Genomic DNA, 15,960 nt, shown 5'->3' with positions numbered 1-15,960 from the left:
AGATTTAATCATCAGTTTTTCATTACTTGAACTTGAAAAGCTTTGATTACATCATACGTTTATTTAGAATTTAAGTCACTGATTTATTCAGCCACTTAAATCACCTTCTCAGCTGAATGTGGTCCTCTGAGCAACTGTTCAAAAAAATACTAGTTTTGCTTGTTTCTTGTGACCCCACAAGAAAGAGACTTAGTTTTTTGTTGTACAATGTGAACAAGAATGCAAACTATCTTAAATTCAGGTATTGATGTAAGAGGAGTTAATATTGGGAAATTGAATGTCTATCATGTGCTCCAAATGTAGGTTTCAAGACAGTTAATTTCAGAATGGCATATCTCAGCAGATGTGTGGGATTTATAATAGATTTCATCTTCACTATGAGCCATAATATATAGTTATATAAAAATTCTAGAAATGACGAGAAGGGAAAAAGTCTCAATGCAAATCAATAACAATTTAGCTGTGCTGCCAGATCAGTTATATTCTGTGGTTTGTAATTTTTCAGTGACTGGACAGTAATGTTTTACATATGCATTGTCATTTCTTTTTGTATTGATTAATCTTAATAGTTCATTCTAGTTATTAGCATTACTATTATTTGTTTGACAGTACCAACTAGTGAATTCAGCTGTTGTCATAAGCTGTAGTGTAAGTTTCTGCACACACTTATAAGATACCTTGCAAATGATACCAAAAGCAGGACTAAATGCTATCTCCCTTTTACAGACGGCATGTTTAATGTGAGTACTTAACTTAGCTTCTGGGCAGAGTTGTACAATTCATGCTGGAAACTATGCTGCCACAACTACATTGTCACTAGTACTTGCAATAGTAAATTTGAAGCCATTTGGATTATATATGTGTAAACTGCAAAAACATCTCTTGCTTTCAGTTGTAGGGCTACTCTACTGCAATGCTCCTCAAAGGTGTAACAGGTTCTGTCATCAGCCTTGTGTTTTTAAGAAGTAGGGACAAAAGAATCTTCCAAGCTGCTTTTTTTTCATTCTCCATTCAAAATAGCCCACGTACTTTGATAGTTAACACCTTAGTTTAGTAGAAGGCTCTCATGTATTCAGGATGTATTGTATTAAGCTTTAGAAAAGAGTTGAGTGGAGAGATCAATAGTTACTGCAGAAGCCTAACTCCCTGTGGTTGGAGTAGCTCTTACTTCCATCTTCTAATGCTACTCTCTGATGTTTCTTTGCCACTGAATTTGTTCATGAATCTAGTTGCTGCCATCTTTATTCAGGCCCAGAGGTCCTTCTTCTTTTAGACTTGTGAGTTGGTAGTTTCCTAAAAGTGGTGTAGTGATTGGTTGTAGGTGGGGGAGTGTTTGGCAGTGTGTTGTCTGTGGTCCTTCACTGCCTTTGAGCATTGCTGGATTCTTTACTCAAGTGCTAACACAGCCTTGGTTGTCTTTTTATTCAGTATATGAAGAGCAGATTTGAATTTTTCTGCCATAGTATCTCATTTATTCTTGGAATTGTGCACCAGCATGCTTGAACACAACTCTAAAGATGGGAAAAATTGTTGTGCAGGTTGAGACATATTTGGACTCTTCCTTGTGGAGTTGCTTTCTTTTACCTTTGTGTACTCTGCTGTGGGAAAACTCATAGCTGGCAACTCAGAAGAAACAAAATGTGGGGGATAATGGGCAAAACTCGTAGCTGGCAAACAGGTAAGTGAGCTCAGAAGAAACAAAATGTCGGGGATAATGGGCACTTTATTTCTATAAATCCATGTCCTGAGTGTTTTATTCCTCTGCTTCTGATCCTAACCAGCAGGAACTGGAACTGCTGATGTTGACTCTTCCATTGCTCAGGGCTGACCGTGTTCCTGCAGAGCCTTCTCAAGACAGGCAGCTTTTCTTCATTGAGCCAGCCTGTGAGCAGCCTAGTGCTTGACAGGTTCATTGCAGCTCAGTCTGCTCTGCTTCTGCTCTTGTCTGAGTGCTGGTTGCAGCTGAGTGGCATAAAACAGTCTTGAAGATTCTTTTGAAGACTGAATATGAAATATTAGCCTTTCTTACACCCATTCAGCAGAGGCTTAAAGCTTGAGCTATGACTCTCATTTAGGTCATAGATAAGAGTTTGTTAATGTAACTGAGCTCCTATTGAAGGACAGTTTCTTTGTTAGTTTAAGAGCTCCTCTGTTAATCAGAAAGGAAAGAATGACTGGCTTTTTATTCATCAGCATCAAAAATGTCAAAAATAGTTCTGAATGCGTACAGTGTGTGTACAGTTTGTATGCTTCACTGTATATTGTTCTGTGTACTTACATACTAAGGATGACTTTCAGGGGTCCATCTTTCTTGTTGAGTTGGGTAACTATCTACAGCGCTGTTGCTTAGTCATTGTATTTGTTAGATTGGGTGTTGTGGTAGCCTCTTTCTGTCTGTCTGTTCCCAGCTCTGTTCATCTTCCTCTCTTCCTTCCTTCCTCAAGCACATGTAGATTTTTGTCTTGGCCATGTTTTAAAGTCATTCTCCAGCTTTCAAATTGTTGGATTAAAAGCTATCGTGATAAAAGATTATAAAGAGCAAACATAAACTAGTTAAGGGAGAGTATTCACACTTCACACTGTGTATTCACACAGATAAAGACAGACTGTACAGAAATTTCTGGTCCTCCTGACCACTGTTGTGATCCCCTGATTTTTTTTGTTGTAAATAATTGTATCCTGATATTGAAGGGCAAGTATCACATGCTAGCTCAAAGGATAGATCCTTTTGGTTTGTTCAATTTGTGTATTTTTAATATTGTTTAATATAGGTACTGTTGAGAGAGCACATACACTCTTAGGGGTGGCACAAATTAATTCCACTCCCATAATGAAATCTCTCCATGGATTTATCACAAATTGCTGCAGCTGTGAGTGATTCCATGCTCTCATGAGAAGTATGAGATTAAATTCTGTCACTACTGTACTATTTTTAATTAATTTAACCTCCAAACTAATAATTTCCCAGTGCCAGTTTCTCTCTCTTTGGTCAAGAGATTAATTAGTTAATGTCAAATTAATTAGTTAATGCAGTCAATGTTTAAAACCTTTATAAAAGTGATAAGAATGACTAGTGCAGATTCTGTGTTATGGAAGTAGGGGTTCATGTTTTTAACAGGAAAAACAGAAGTTGCATTTTCACATTGGTCACTTGACTATTACTATTGATTTCAATATGGAACATGCTTAGCTACAACAGCAAGGGTGGAAGTTTAAATACCATAGTGCCAATAGCTAGGTCCTGAAGTGATATTTCTCTAATAATTTGGAGAATAACAAAGGAAAACAGGAATAACTGACAGCTGAAAAAAAATTGAACTGCGCTGCATGCTAAGGAATGAGCATTCTATTTATTTTGGAACAGGAATCGAGGTATCTCAAAAATAACCACAAATTTGAGCTTTTGAAAGAGTTTGAAGTCCTTAACATTATCTTATTGCTGAATTTAGTCTGTGTGTTCTTATTGAATAATGTCTTTATGTGGTGAATAATGGGGAAATGAATGCAGTAAGCTGAGAATTGTTGCACTTTTACTATTTTAATGAAGAATGCTCATGCATTTGGTTTCCTGGGAGATTAGCCTTACAAGAGAGGCTTAAATAGGGAGCGGCGCAGTAGCCTTGAAAAGCACTGTTACCTGAGTTGGCAATGTCTTCTCATCATCCTCAAGTCTTGACCTGTCAGCTTTGCCAAAACTGAGAAACTGAAGCTGATTACAACGTGTGACACTGAAAAAGGCAGAGGGAAGTTACGGGGTGTAGCCATTTACCACAAAATATATTTAGTAGTATCTATATTCTGAAGCAAGATATTTGCAACTTGATGCTAGCAGAACACAGGGGATTAAGTCACAGCTGTGTCTACCCAGGAGTTTGGGGAAATGGCCAACCATAGGTAAGACAGAATGCAAGCACCTCTGGTTTTTGGCAAGTCGAGTGTATGTTACTTTAAACAAACGGCTTCTTGTCTCCTCTCGATCAGGTGTATCTGTAGTCTTTCATATATCAATAAGGATGGTTCTGCCTACTGTAATGGTTGGAACCCAGGGGTTTTAACACAGACACATTAGACTGATAGATCCCTCCAAAGAAGCCAGAATTGAGTGCTGGAAAAAAAGATAGAAGGAACAAACAAACAAAAAGATTCAAAACTACTTTCTGTAGGAAAAGAAACACCTATAAAAGCTGTTTTGCTTTTGCACTGTCCAACTCATACCCGTATGATTTTCTGAATACTTACAAAACTGTCAAATACACATGTAAACTTTGTGCTCTTACCTTTATTTGGAAACAGTGTATGAGTGTGTTTTCTTGTAATTTCTGTAAAGATGCCAGACTTTAAATACCTGTCACAAGTAAAATTTGTGTGTATCAGTGCTTAAATTAAGACTGTTAGGCATAATGGGATAGGTGTTCACTCTGGTAAATCTGCAGTACTTGGAGGCCCCTTGAGATTAATTTTGTGCAAAATTATTATCACCACCATCAGCAGTGCTCTTAACTACCTAAGTATTTTGCATTAGCAAAACCAAGGTAATGAAACATAATGCAGATTGATTTTAATAGAGGAAATAACATGTCTGGAAACTTTCATGGTAACGTGTTAGTTCTGGGTTATGAGTTAGGTTATCCCACTTCTGTCAGTTCTCTTCCTAAGAGCTCTGTTTGCTATTTCCCACAGTCCCCTCTAGGGAAAAAAAAAAATAAATTTGGGAGTAGGGGGAAAGTCAAAAATAGGCAGAAAACATACTGCGGCAACATGTTAGTTATTTTCTATGTATAGATCACCTTAAATTGAGAAGAATAACCTGCATGAGGTGTTGCAGAACTTGGAGATTATCTCTGCAAATATGAATATACTTTTGAGAAACCATTTGTGTATGAACTAGTTGCTTCTACATTGAACTTTAAAGCTGGAAGCTATGAGATCCTCTGTTTATCTAATCATCTTAACCACCTTTCTCTGAACTTAATCACTTTTCTTCAATTTCCATGCTTAGGACTGGATGGAAAAGACCTGAATCATGTCACCAGTGAGCCTAGTATAGTACTTACTGTTATGGTTAACATGATTGGAAAAGAGGTAATTTCTTCCAAATACGGTGGCTCACATAAAACAATGACATATACAAAGAAGTCAGTAATGATTTTTGAAATCTCCTGTTATGCTGCATTTAAGTGAACAGGTTTAATGTTTGTCATTATTTAGAGACACAGAAAGTTCAGAAATTGTAGAGCTTGGTGATTTAGTGTGATGTTGATGTTCTGCAGTGAAAACAATGAGATTCATTTCAATGGAACCTTTAACTCTTTTTTCATATTTTAAAAGAACACAACATTGGTTAAAAAGAAAAAGACTGTACACTGCAGTTGTAGCACAGGCAATAGAAAAGTGAAAAGTAAGGCACAAATTTTCTCTCAAACCAATTTTTTTCAGTCTTTTAGGGTTTGAATGAAGTGAGTTCTCAACTCAGTTGTTTGAGTAATGTTTATTTGGGTATTGAAGATTGCTGGATACTTGTAATTTTGTTTCTCTGCTAAAAGAAGTTCATTCAATTTCTTGTTTACTTGATCTGTGAAGTGACATGTGTGTGTTTAGTTATGAGTGTTAGACTGATTTACCTAAAGCAGCCAGGTAGGTAGAAAGAATGAATCATTTGTGCGTAGTGGTTTTCATTGTCTTGCTCTCCTTCAAAGTCTTACAACCAGATTGCTGAATTAATTCACTGTTTTAGAATGACCTTTCTCATCTCTGGGCCTCAGTATTAACCCTGCATACTGTACCAGAAACAGAAAAGAAAGGACATTTTATTAGTTATTGCAGCATTGCCATTTTGCTTGTATTGAAACTCTTGTTTATTCTCTATGCTTGCAGCTGCTGGCTGGGCAATGCAGACAGCATTATTAAATTACAATTATTGCTCTGTATCCTGGCATGATGAGATGCTCTGTCAGAGGTGTTGATCACTGAGAACATTTTTTTTCTTCAGATACTGGCACCAATGCAACTCTGAGATAATTGGCAAAGCAGTGAAGTTTATTGTAAGTATAAGTAACTGCTGTATTGCTACTTATCCTTGCTGCTTAAAGAAGTTCAAAACTCTGCTAAAGATCTGATTCTGCTTTGATATGAATAATACGGAATTTTATTTTTCCAATTTCTGAGTTTAAATTGCAATGATCGCTTTGTAAAAAAATTGCTGCGATCTTTTTCTACATTGTTTATTAACTAATGAAATAGCAAATTAGTAGTTAAAAATTATATTTACTACTTCTATATTAGTATACTCTATGATAAAGAGGCTTTAGGACATTGGAATATCGTTTCATTCTGAGCCCTGACACTGAGGAGCTGTGTAACTTCAGGCAGAAAGTTCACACTCTATATGCTAAATCTCATCACTCATGTCAAACTTAGGCATTGTAGACCTTGTGTAGCTAACAGGTGTTGAATTGGCATATCTGTAAGCATAGCCAGGGACAAACCAGGTTCAGTGGCATATCGAAGAATATAAATAATGAGCTTCATGTTATACTTGGATCTTAGTCCAACTCCTGCTCAAGGTAGAGCTGACTTTGACTTTAAATGAGATTCCTTAGAGCCTTGTCCATTGGACGTTAAACATCTCCAGAACTGGGAGATTCCACAGCCTGGCTGGGCAGACTGTTGCTTGGAAGGGACTTCTATATGTCATCTGGTCCAAACATCTGCTTAAAGCATGATTACTGCCAATGATAGCTCGAGTCAACCATGGGTTTGTTTCATTAAATTTCTAAGGATGTTTATCCACTGCCATGCTTTAATACCCAAATAAATCTCCCAAGATAGAATTTCTGGCCATAGCCTCTTTTATTGAACTTATTCTCAAAAACCTCCAGTGATGAAATTCCCAAGCTGTGTGGGTAATCTTTCAACCTCTAAAAAAATATCTTCTAGTTCTCGAATATCCTAATTTTTAGAGAAGAATTTCTAGTTTTGGGAGAGGACAAGCTGGTGCAGAAGCTCAGAATATTGTACTCAGTCTCACCAGCTGGGGAAAGTCTTCTCTCAGTGCTTCATTTGCATAAGTGTTTTGCATGTTTTAGGAGGGCGAAGGGGAGATTTGCTCTATTTGGTGTATGTGAGGCTAATTCTACTGTAGTTTGTGTTTAATAGTTTGTGGCATACTGTTTGTGTCTGAGGTCAGTTTGTATAATTCAAAGGCTTAAATACCTAGTTTGCTCATTAGTGTTGCTTCATATTCAATTCTTCTGTCACCTAATAGAGATGTTCTTCCATTTATCTTAGTCTTGGGTTTATTCTAAGTATTACTATTTGCGAGTAGTAAGCTGACTATTTCTGAATGTAAAATTTTTCTACCATACAAGAGAATTTTTATGGAATGATTATTTTTTTTTTTCTTAAGTTACCTTCTAAGTGCCAGTGCCCAGTGGAGAGGACTATATGCTTTCACAGTGCTTACATGCATCTGCTCTTTGAAACTTGCATTGGTGTTTTGGTTTTGTTTTGGACTTCTTTTAGTGTGTTTTTTTGGGGGGGTTTTTTGGTTTTGTTTTGTTTTTTTTAGTGTTTCTCCCCATGCATTCCTACTTACTCTTTAAGAAATAATGGAATTTCTCCAGTGATGACTCGGGCATACTTTGAATTTTGTTGGTGTTTCCTGTATTTCATGCTTAATCTTTTCAAATGCTATTATCCATGTGATGTATTATAAGCTTCCGGGGAGAACAGATCATTATAGTTTCTACATGAATAACTTGTAAGAAAATGACTAAGTGGACTTGTTTATAGACCTAAAGCATTGAATTTCAACTCTGAAAAGAATATAAGAACAATGGACCCTGGTTAACGTTCTGTGAAAGTCGGCACCTTTCATGTATGTACTTGCAGATGTATGCAGAACACAGATAACCAGTATTTGGAAGAGGTAAGCACATTAAAGATGTACTTGACCAGTCATAATTACAGCATTGTAAGGACAGAGTGGCACTGAGAAGTAATAAAATGGCTTTTAATCTCTTGCACTGTCAATTATAATCTGCTTGTAGTTAACAGAAAATATTTTGGTGGCTTTAGTATACTGTTCATGTGACTGCTAGGTGGGGTTTTCTTAACTTACAGACTTTACTCTGAGATAATAAGCATGTGTTGCTTAGGAATTATTTCAAAGAGGAAAAGCAGCTAAAAATGTGCCTTATTTCTTGGTTAAAAGTTCATCTGTCACTGGGGTTTGGCTGTTACTCTGACTTCCTTTCTTTGGTATGGAAAGACAGTGGAGCTCTATGCTTTTTATCTTATGATGTTTTAGCTGCCTGTGTTTTATTGAGATACTACGATGTCTTATTTAGCATTTCAAAAATTAACATGTCTGTCTTCTGATTTAGAGAAAGCATTTCCATTTGGTTGGTGTGCTAGTTTTACCCAATTATTGTTCTTCAGGGGTTTTAGGAGCAGTAACTTTACAGCATTTTGTAGCACTGCTTTTCTTTTATTTTTAATTTTTATATGCCCACCATCTGAATTTTGATTAATTACACTGAATAGAAATACCAGTGTTTCTAGTACTTAAGCTCTTTCTTATATCATCAGAAAGCATAAAATGTCAGATTAAATGTTCAGAAGAAAGGAAAATGTACTGAAGTGTGTTCTGGAAGGGAAAGTAATGACCTTACAGAACTGGACAACATCACGCACTATACCATGAGACCTACGGGTAAACTTTAAGTTGTTTCACCTTCCATTACAGAATGAAAGTGTTGGTGTTCAGAAACGGTATAAATTTCTCAGCCCTTTACAAAGGAATACCAAAAGGTAACATCAAGGAACAACTTGTAAATTTTTCTCTGTGTAAGGAAAGCAACTCTAATATACCTTCAGGTATAATAAAACAGGTACTTGACATGTTGTATGAACTATGTAGTGCAATCAGAGATGATTTTCTTACACCAGAGGATTAAATTTACGTGTTACTGCTAAATAGTGCTTCTTTGTGCTTTTTGTTTCCTAAGGAAAATCAAAATTTATAAGTTGCTGCTTAATACCACCTAAAGTGCAAGTTTCTTCATCAACGTCAATCTTCAACGTCAATTGTGAAGTTTGCAAGTGGCTGTTTAATGATGGCCATGGCACTGTTCTTTCCTTAAGGGGTAGTAAAGCGTGTACGGTTAGGAAAAGGCTTTTATTGCGAGTACAGTCCAACATTGCTGACTGTGGTGCGGAGATTGTATTACGAATGTGCCCTGTGGGAAAAGTTACGGTAGAAGCTGTGGAAATGGGTGGCATTGCTGGGGTTTAGTCACGGGGGCAGGTACTCTGGCTGTTGATGCATGTACAGAAATGTTATGCTGAGGACGCTGTGTATTTCACTTCTTGTATCAGGTGTTTCTCATGCTTTGAGCTGACATCTAGACTTGTGAGACTGCTCTCAGGCCCTCTGGGCTATGTCCATAATTCAGCAGGAGTAGTGGGAGCCATAATTTCCACTACAGTGAGTACAAGTAAAGCTAAGTGGAAAAGAAACAAGTTCTGTCCAGAAGGCTGCAAGAGTTAACTGCACACAACTGTTAATAACACAGTTCAGTATTTTCAGTCTGCTGGGTATTCTATTTATTGTTTTTTTCTCTCTGAGTATGAGAATACATAATTCTTATGCTGACTGTTCTATAAACACTCTAACAATAATTTTGTCTTGAAGGATATTTTCAGCAGGTACCTGCTTTTATAACAATAGCGGTAATAGATTGCACTAACGTACTAAAGGAACTTCAGTATTTATGAAGAAGATAAAGTGCTTGAGGTCTTAATAGCTGCAGCTTAATTGCATTGATAGTAAATGGGGAATATTCTGAAAAGAATTTAGAATTAGAAACTTGGCAGAACTGTGAGTCACAGGTGGGTTATTCCTTCTCTCACGTGAAGAATGACTTTGCTTTTCCATTTAGTTTGCTTTGTTTCTACATAGGCCAAATACACTGAAAAATGGGATGTGGTGGATAATCTTGTTTTTAGGTTTGCAATTCAGGCCATCGGTTAAATATAAGCAGTCTTTAAAACCTCATTTAGTTTTAGTAGCTTTCACAGTAATGTTAACACAACTATCGTCAGCACCTTTGCTGTGTTATTTAAAGTGCTGACACAAAGGAAGCCTGAGCTAGATCAAATATGGATTATTGTTTCCTTTTCAAAACTGCCGTTCAGTTGTTGCTATCATACTTTGATCATTATAGTCAAATAGTTTCAAGAATATTCTTTTCATTAACTGACTTATTTTTCTTTCAGATATTTCAGATACAGTCAGTTCAGTTGCACCAGTGCTGTTCAGGAAAAGGACTGATAGTAACTCTTCTGTGTCTCTCTTGTGACCATGCCAAAGCACCTAAGACCTTCCTAATCTTGCACTGTGTGATAAAAGCTTTAACCTCCTTTGCTGTTGCTGTGATGCCAGTGCAGCTACCTCACTCTCTGTTTTCTTTATATCATTATTCCTTGTTCCTTTGCCGATTTTCCTTTTCTCCTTGTATCAAACGTTTCAGTTCTTTATATTAATTTTCAGTTTGCTGTATTTACAGCTTTGTTAGTTCTTGCTTTTCTGCATGTTAAGCATTGTGGGCTTTCTGCTGTTGCTCAAGTTCTCTCCTTGTTTTTTTGAATGATTATCTCTCTAGATAGTCCTTTCTAACTAGATCTTTTATGTTACTACTTTTGTCAGTTTTCTTCACTATCCAGATTTCTTTGTCTGTTGAACTCTTACTACAGCAATGATTTTAGTCTAATTATGACTACCATAGTTGTTGTACAGTGGATTTCCAGAGGCTATGGTTGTCAAGCAGAATCTGCTGTTACTTCATGGAATCATAGGATAGTGGAAGTCTATAGGCCAACTGCCTGCTCAAAGCTAAAACTAAAGCAGGTTGCTCAGGACCTTTCCAGTTTAACTCTGAAAATCTCTAAGGATGGGAAATTCGACAGCCCCTGTGGGCTACCTGTTGCAGTATATAATTGTTCTCTTTGTGAAGAATTTTTCCTTACATGATCAGAATTTTTCATGCTATGGCTTATGCCTGTTGCCTTTTGTCCTTGCTTCTTCAGGTGGAATTTGGAGAGTTGTTTATTGTCAATAGCTTAACTACATAAAGGAATGTGTAACAAAGGATACTTGTTAATTTGCACGGAAGATAAATCTGTTCCCATAAGTTTCACAGTCTGAGCCAAATAGCAGCAAAGTGATTGAGTGCAACCTAGTTTGCTAATTGAATTATTAATCTTGCCTACTTTCACTGAAATAAGAATATTAGCAGATCTAATACTAATAAATTGCAGATATCACAGGTTGCAGGCAATTTTCTTATGGCATTTGCAGAGTTGGCTAACAACCAGAGAAACAAGAAACTTGCAAAACCAGAAACTATTGCTATGAATTAATTCTCATTTCATTGGCTAACTTGACAAATCTGCTAAAATTAATTTCCAGTGATATCTAGTAGGAGAGGTAGCACTGTTGCACAGCAGGTGCTTGCAAATAATTTAAAACAAATACACATCTGGTTTCTTTTCTACTAAAGTAAACTTATATAAACGGCTCAGAGGTGCAGCACATACCTGCCCAATGTTGTTAGAAGAAACTTAACCTTTGTTTTTCCTAAGTGAGCTTCATGGTCTCTTCTCCTGGCTGTATCCTTTCAGTATTAAATACACTGTGAATAAAGAACTTACCTTTTTTGTGTGGTAAAAAAAAAAAAAATCACTTCATTCCCTACAAGTACCAGCATCATTAAATGTGCCAGCAATGCAATATAATGAAAATTATTTCCAATTAAAACCCCTCTCAACTTTCTCTCCTTCAGCTTCTTATGTCAACTAGAAATTTCATCTGTATTACCTGTTGATCCAGCAACTAAAAAACTTGGCAGAACTTTTTTCTTGAAAAAGATTGGAGAAAAAAAGACTGTTCAGAAAAACATGCCAAATGCTGTATGTCATCCTCAACTACAGAATTCAAACTATCTCTGTGCTGTTCAGAAGGAATGTGGTAGGCTTCAGTGGGTGGGAGAAAGGGAGACCTTCAAGTTGCATAACTGGAAAGAGAATGTCTTACGTTGCTGCAGTAGTTTGCACTGAAATGTTAGGGGAGAGTTTAGGTGATTTGGGACTGTGAACTGATAACCTTTTCTAGAGCTATATATACTGGTGGGAGAGGCTGCTTACCTCTCTTCTGGTGCTGGTGGTTAGCATGTTTTCAGACTTGCTGGTTAGGGTTGCTTGTGTGAGCACTTGGAATGAGCGTTGTGGTCAATGTGCTGTTTTGGTAAGCTCTTTAAGTTAACCTGGCTCAGGAGGAAGTACAAGACATGCTTTTGTTCTCATTTCTTCTTGCAGTTGTACCTGAAATGACACCATTTAACTTCTGAGCAATTTCTCAGTATCTGACATTCAGTCTAGATTTGTCATTCCATTGATTTCAATGGACTGTTACTCAAACAGCCCTTAGTATGAATTTTTGCTGTGGTTGTACCTGTATCTGTTGTTCAGGTGCCTCCCTCCCTGTCTTCCTGGTGTGATATTAAGTTCAGTTTGGAATATTTTGAGTGGCCTGTTGTCTAAGGCATAAGCAGTCTTGATTTACCGTAAGAGCGTGATTTCTGTGATTCTTAATCTTTCTTGATCTGAAGGGAGCACCTGAAAGAGTCTGGTAGTAGTTAAAATGGAATAGATGTTTTTAATTGGTTATAAGGGTTTATTAGCTCTAAGAAGTAGTTTACAATACGTGGACAGATAGGTTCTGCCAATTAATTCTAACCAATGTACACACTTCATCTGACAGCCTGGATACATTTGTTGTTGTTGTACACTCATTCTCCATATGTTGAAGCTTGTTGACACTCTGCCTTGCTGGAAGGTGTCACTCTAGCAGGAAAGCAAGATGGAAAACAAAAACTAGCAAAGAAAATGCAGGTTTCCCTTAGGGCAGTAACTTTTGCTTCTATGTAGCAGCCAGTTTCTGTCAGGACACAGAATACCTTACTAAGCTTTCAAGTTCCTTGTATTTTCTCTTCATGTGACTTCCTGTGTTCCATGCAAGGCATCCAGAAACATTTATGCTTTTTTCTTAGTTCATTAAAGCACTTCCTTGGATGAATAATTCCTTTTCTCTTTGTGACTCTGTGTACTTGGCTTGTTTTGTGTAGAATTACAAATATGGAGGTGGGGGCCAGGGGTGTCAATACTACTACTTTTTTTCAGCAGGAACAAAATATGTGTTTTTTTAAGACTCCTGTATTTAAGCAAGCTTGAAGGCAGGAAGAGGGAATATAAGTAAATACAGCACTTACAGGCATCTGGTTTATATACAGTAAGTATTTATTAAGCAAGACAAAAGCCCTGGCAAACTGTAACGTATAAATACAAATAATGTCCTGAAATCTAATTGCTCATAAACATGTACTGATCTGAAACATTCTTCAAAATTATAGAAATGACTTATTCTTGACTTTTATAGTGCTCCCTTAGAACATCTTCATCAGAACCTCTCTGAAAGAGTTTCAGTTCACTTTGACATAATATTAACATGGGAAACAGGAATGTCACTGGCAGGAGTGACAGAGCTACAGTGTTTTAAAGATAAATAAGAAGACAGTGTTACTTAGACTAGTTTTATTTATATTATGTAAAGACTGACTTCCATATATATTTATTTTAAAAATAAGTTCCCCTCAAGAGGCAATCAGTAAGGATCTGATGAATTTTATCATTTGGGGGGTGGAGGTGGTGCTGTTTGAAAAAAGGATGGCAAAATGGTGCTTCAAAAGAAATAGAGACATTAAAATATTAGTAATAAACTTTAGATTTTGTACCAACAAATCATTCTAGCATGGTTCTCTTCAGCCTTTTGTGAGACAGGTAACTTTTGAATAATATTAAAGATATTTTGGTCTATACAACATTTTTATGCTGCTTTGTCTTTTTCTACAATAGAATGAGCAGAAGCGTTTAGAAGCTTTTTTTTTTACATAGTCTCTTTCTCTTCCTTGAAGGAACATGGAGAGTGCTTTTAGGCTAATGTTTTTGTGAAACTCATTTTCAGTGTTTCAAATGGGTAAAGATATCATTCCCATGTATGAGAGATGCATCTAGGTCACTGCTGCTTTTCCTCGCAAAGCAAGATTCCCCTAGACCGAAGAAGGGACATGAGGCACTGGTGTGATGGTTTCAGAACTGTTTTTCAGTTCTAAATTTGCAGCATCAGGTTGAACAAGGTCACCATAGGGATTTGAAAAGCAGGGCAATATTTAAAGAGATTCAAACTGTTTCTGCCATCTGAAACAATGTGAAATGCGTGCAGGAGAAAAGCTATCTGAAGCTCAGAGATCAGTGGTATTCTAAAGGCCTAAGAGAGATGCACCTCTGAATTTTAATGCAGTGGTTTTATATATCACATAAGATTGCTGCCTTGGAGGTTTTTTTTTTTTGTAATGGATGGAAATAACTTCTAGACTCTGCCTATGGCTGCAGATATGTTAAAATCCTATTTGGTAAATCGATTTCAGTGCTTTGGGTGAAGGCATGTAAGTGATTCCAGGTTAAGAGTTTTTGGCTGATTTCCATTGCCAGGCCCTGGGCTAAGAACTTTTATCATCCTTTAAAACTAAACAAACCAACCTATGAGTCCTTCTCCAAAGAAACTAAATAGTAAGTCCAATGTAGACATTATTTGTTTTGCCAATAATTTATTTATCCTTGAGTAAGAGAAATGCTAATTGTTGGTGGGAAGACTGCCTAGGCAATATGGCTACTTATGGGATTCTTTTGTTTGTGAATTTAAATACATATCACTATTAGAAAAACATAAAAAGTGGCAAGCATATCAGGGAGATAACAGAGTGTAGACATAATGGCATGTGTAATGAAAATTTACTGAGCAATAAAATAGATATTGACAACACAGATGTCTTTCAGAAAGACAAATTACACATGACGTAATGGAAACATGAAGTGGTGGTATTTTGTGTTACAAATAAATGACTCCCTTGAGAAACTTGAAGCACCTTGTTAAATGGGGCATTACTTCCACTATATTGAAGTGCACGTTTCTCCTACTCTTCTGCTGCTTTTCTTATGACAGCATATTTATATTAGGCAAATGCTTTCTTTACTTCTGAATTCAGCTACACCACTGAAAGTTCTCACGTTGGCATAATCACTCCTTAGGAATTACTATGATGTAATACTGATTTATGTCGGTAAAAAGTCTCTATTCTGTGGCTTTTATTGATAGGATCAGGTTAATACCACATTGCTAGTTAATATACTTCAACTTAGAAAACTATTAAATTCTTTAGCATTCTTTTGGTGGGTATGGATAAGGAAAGTTTGCTGTAGTAGCACCCATAGGATAAATGCAACTAAGAACTGTAGTGTTGCTGCTACAGTTTATTCTATCCATTACCTGTATAGTGTGCTGTTTCTGAAAACCCAGTTTTCCTTGTGAAAATTGTCTCTGTGCGCAGAAGTCTGATCAGTGGTTGCACCTTATTTCTCACATGACTGATGTAGTTGGGCCAGTGCAGACCTTGTCTTATGTATATACAGATTATATGACTTGTCTGAACATTAACTTTGACTTCTGGATGAAACTGAGGTTTAAATCAATTATCTGTGTTCTTTCTTAAGATAGACTTCTAAGCTTAGTAGTGATTCTATCATGGCTTTAACAAATGAAGAAAAACATTTAAGGTAAAAGAGAATAGCTGAGAGAAAATATTTTGGCCATAAAGTCTAATAAGTATTTAGAAATAATCAGCATTGGTCTAATTTGATTAATTTTGAGAAGAGATCTAAAAGCTTTCTCCTTCCTTATACACTGGTTTCTGAATAGGTGGAAAAAGACTTTTTGGAAAGATTTTTGATATTATTCTAGCTTGTGTGAAATACCTGCTATTTCATTCTTACTTAGCTTGGCTCTGC

The 15,960-nt window shown here is 36.6% G+C and overlaps 1 protein-coding gene across 11 annotated transcripts in view; it reads left to right on the top strand.

Moving 5' to 3' along the window:
• FHIT (fragile histidine triad diadenosine triphosphatase) overlaps window positions 1-15,960 on the top strand; it is a 593,823-nt gene that overhangs the window by 80,453 nt on the left and 497,410 nt on the right. For 8 of the 11 annotated variants that reach the window (XM_068409163.1, XM_068409167.1, XM_068409166.1 and 5 more), the window contains one exon: window positions 5,990-6,041. The exons of the other annotated variants lie outside the window; for them this stretch is intronic. The gene's annotated coding sequence lies outside the window, so the exon portion shown is untranslated. The remainder of the gene's footprint in view (window positions 1-5,989; window positions 6,042-15,960) is intronic. 11 annotated transcript variants of the gene reach the window in all.

This window comes from Nyctibius grandis, chromosome 10 (genome assembly GCF_013368605.1).
Source record: "Nyctibius grandis isolate bNycGra1 chromosome 10, bNycGra1.pri, whole genome shotgun sequence".
Classification (NCBI taxonomy): Eukaryota; Metazoa; Chordata; class Aves; order Nyctibiiformes; family Nyctibiidae; genus Nyctibius; species Nyctibius grandis.
Note: the sequence above shows the minus strand (reverse complement) of the source record. Positions and strands in the feature narration are given on the sequence as shown.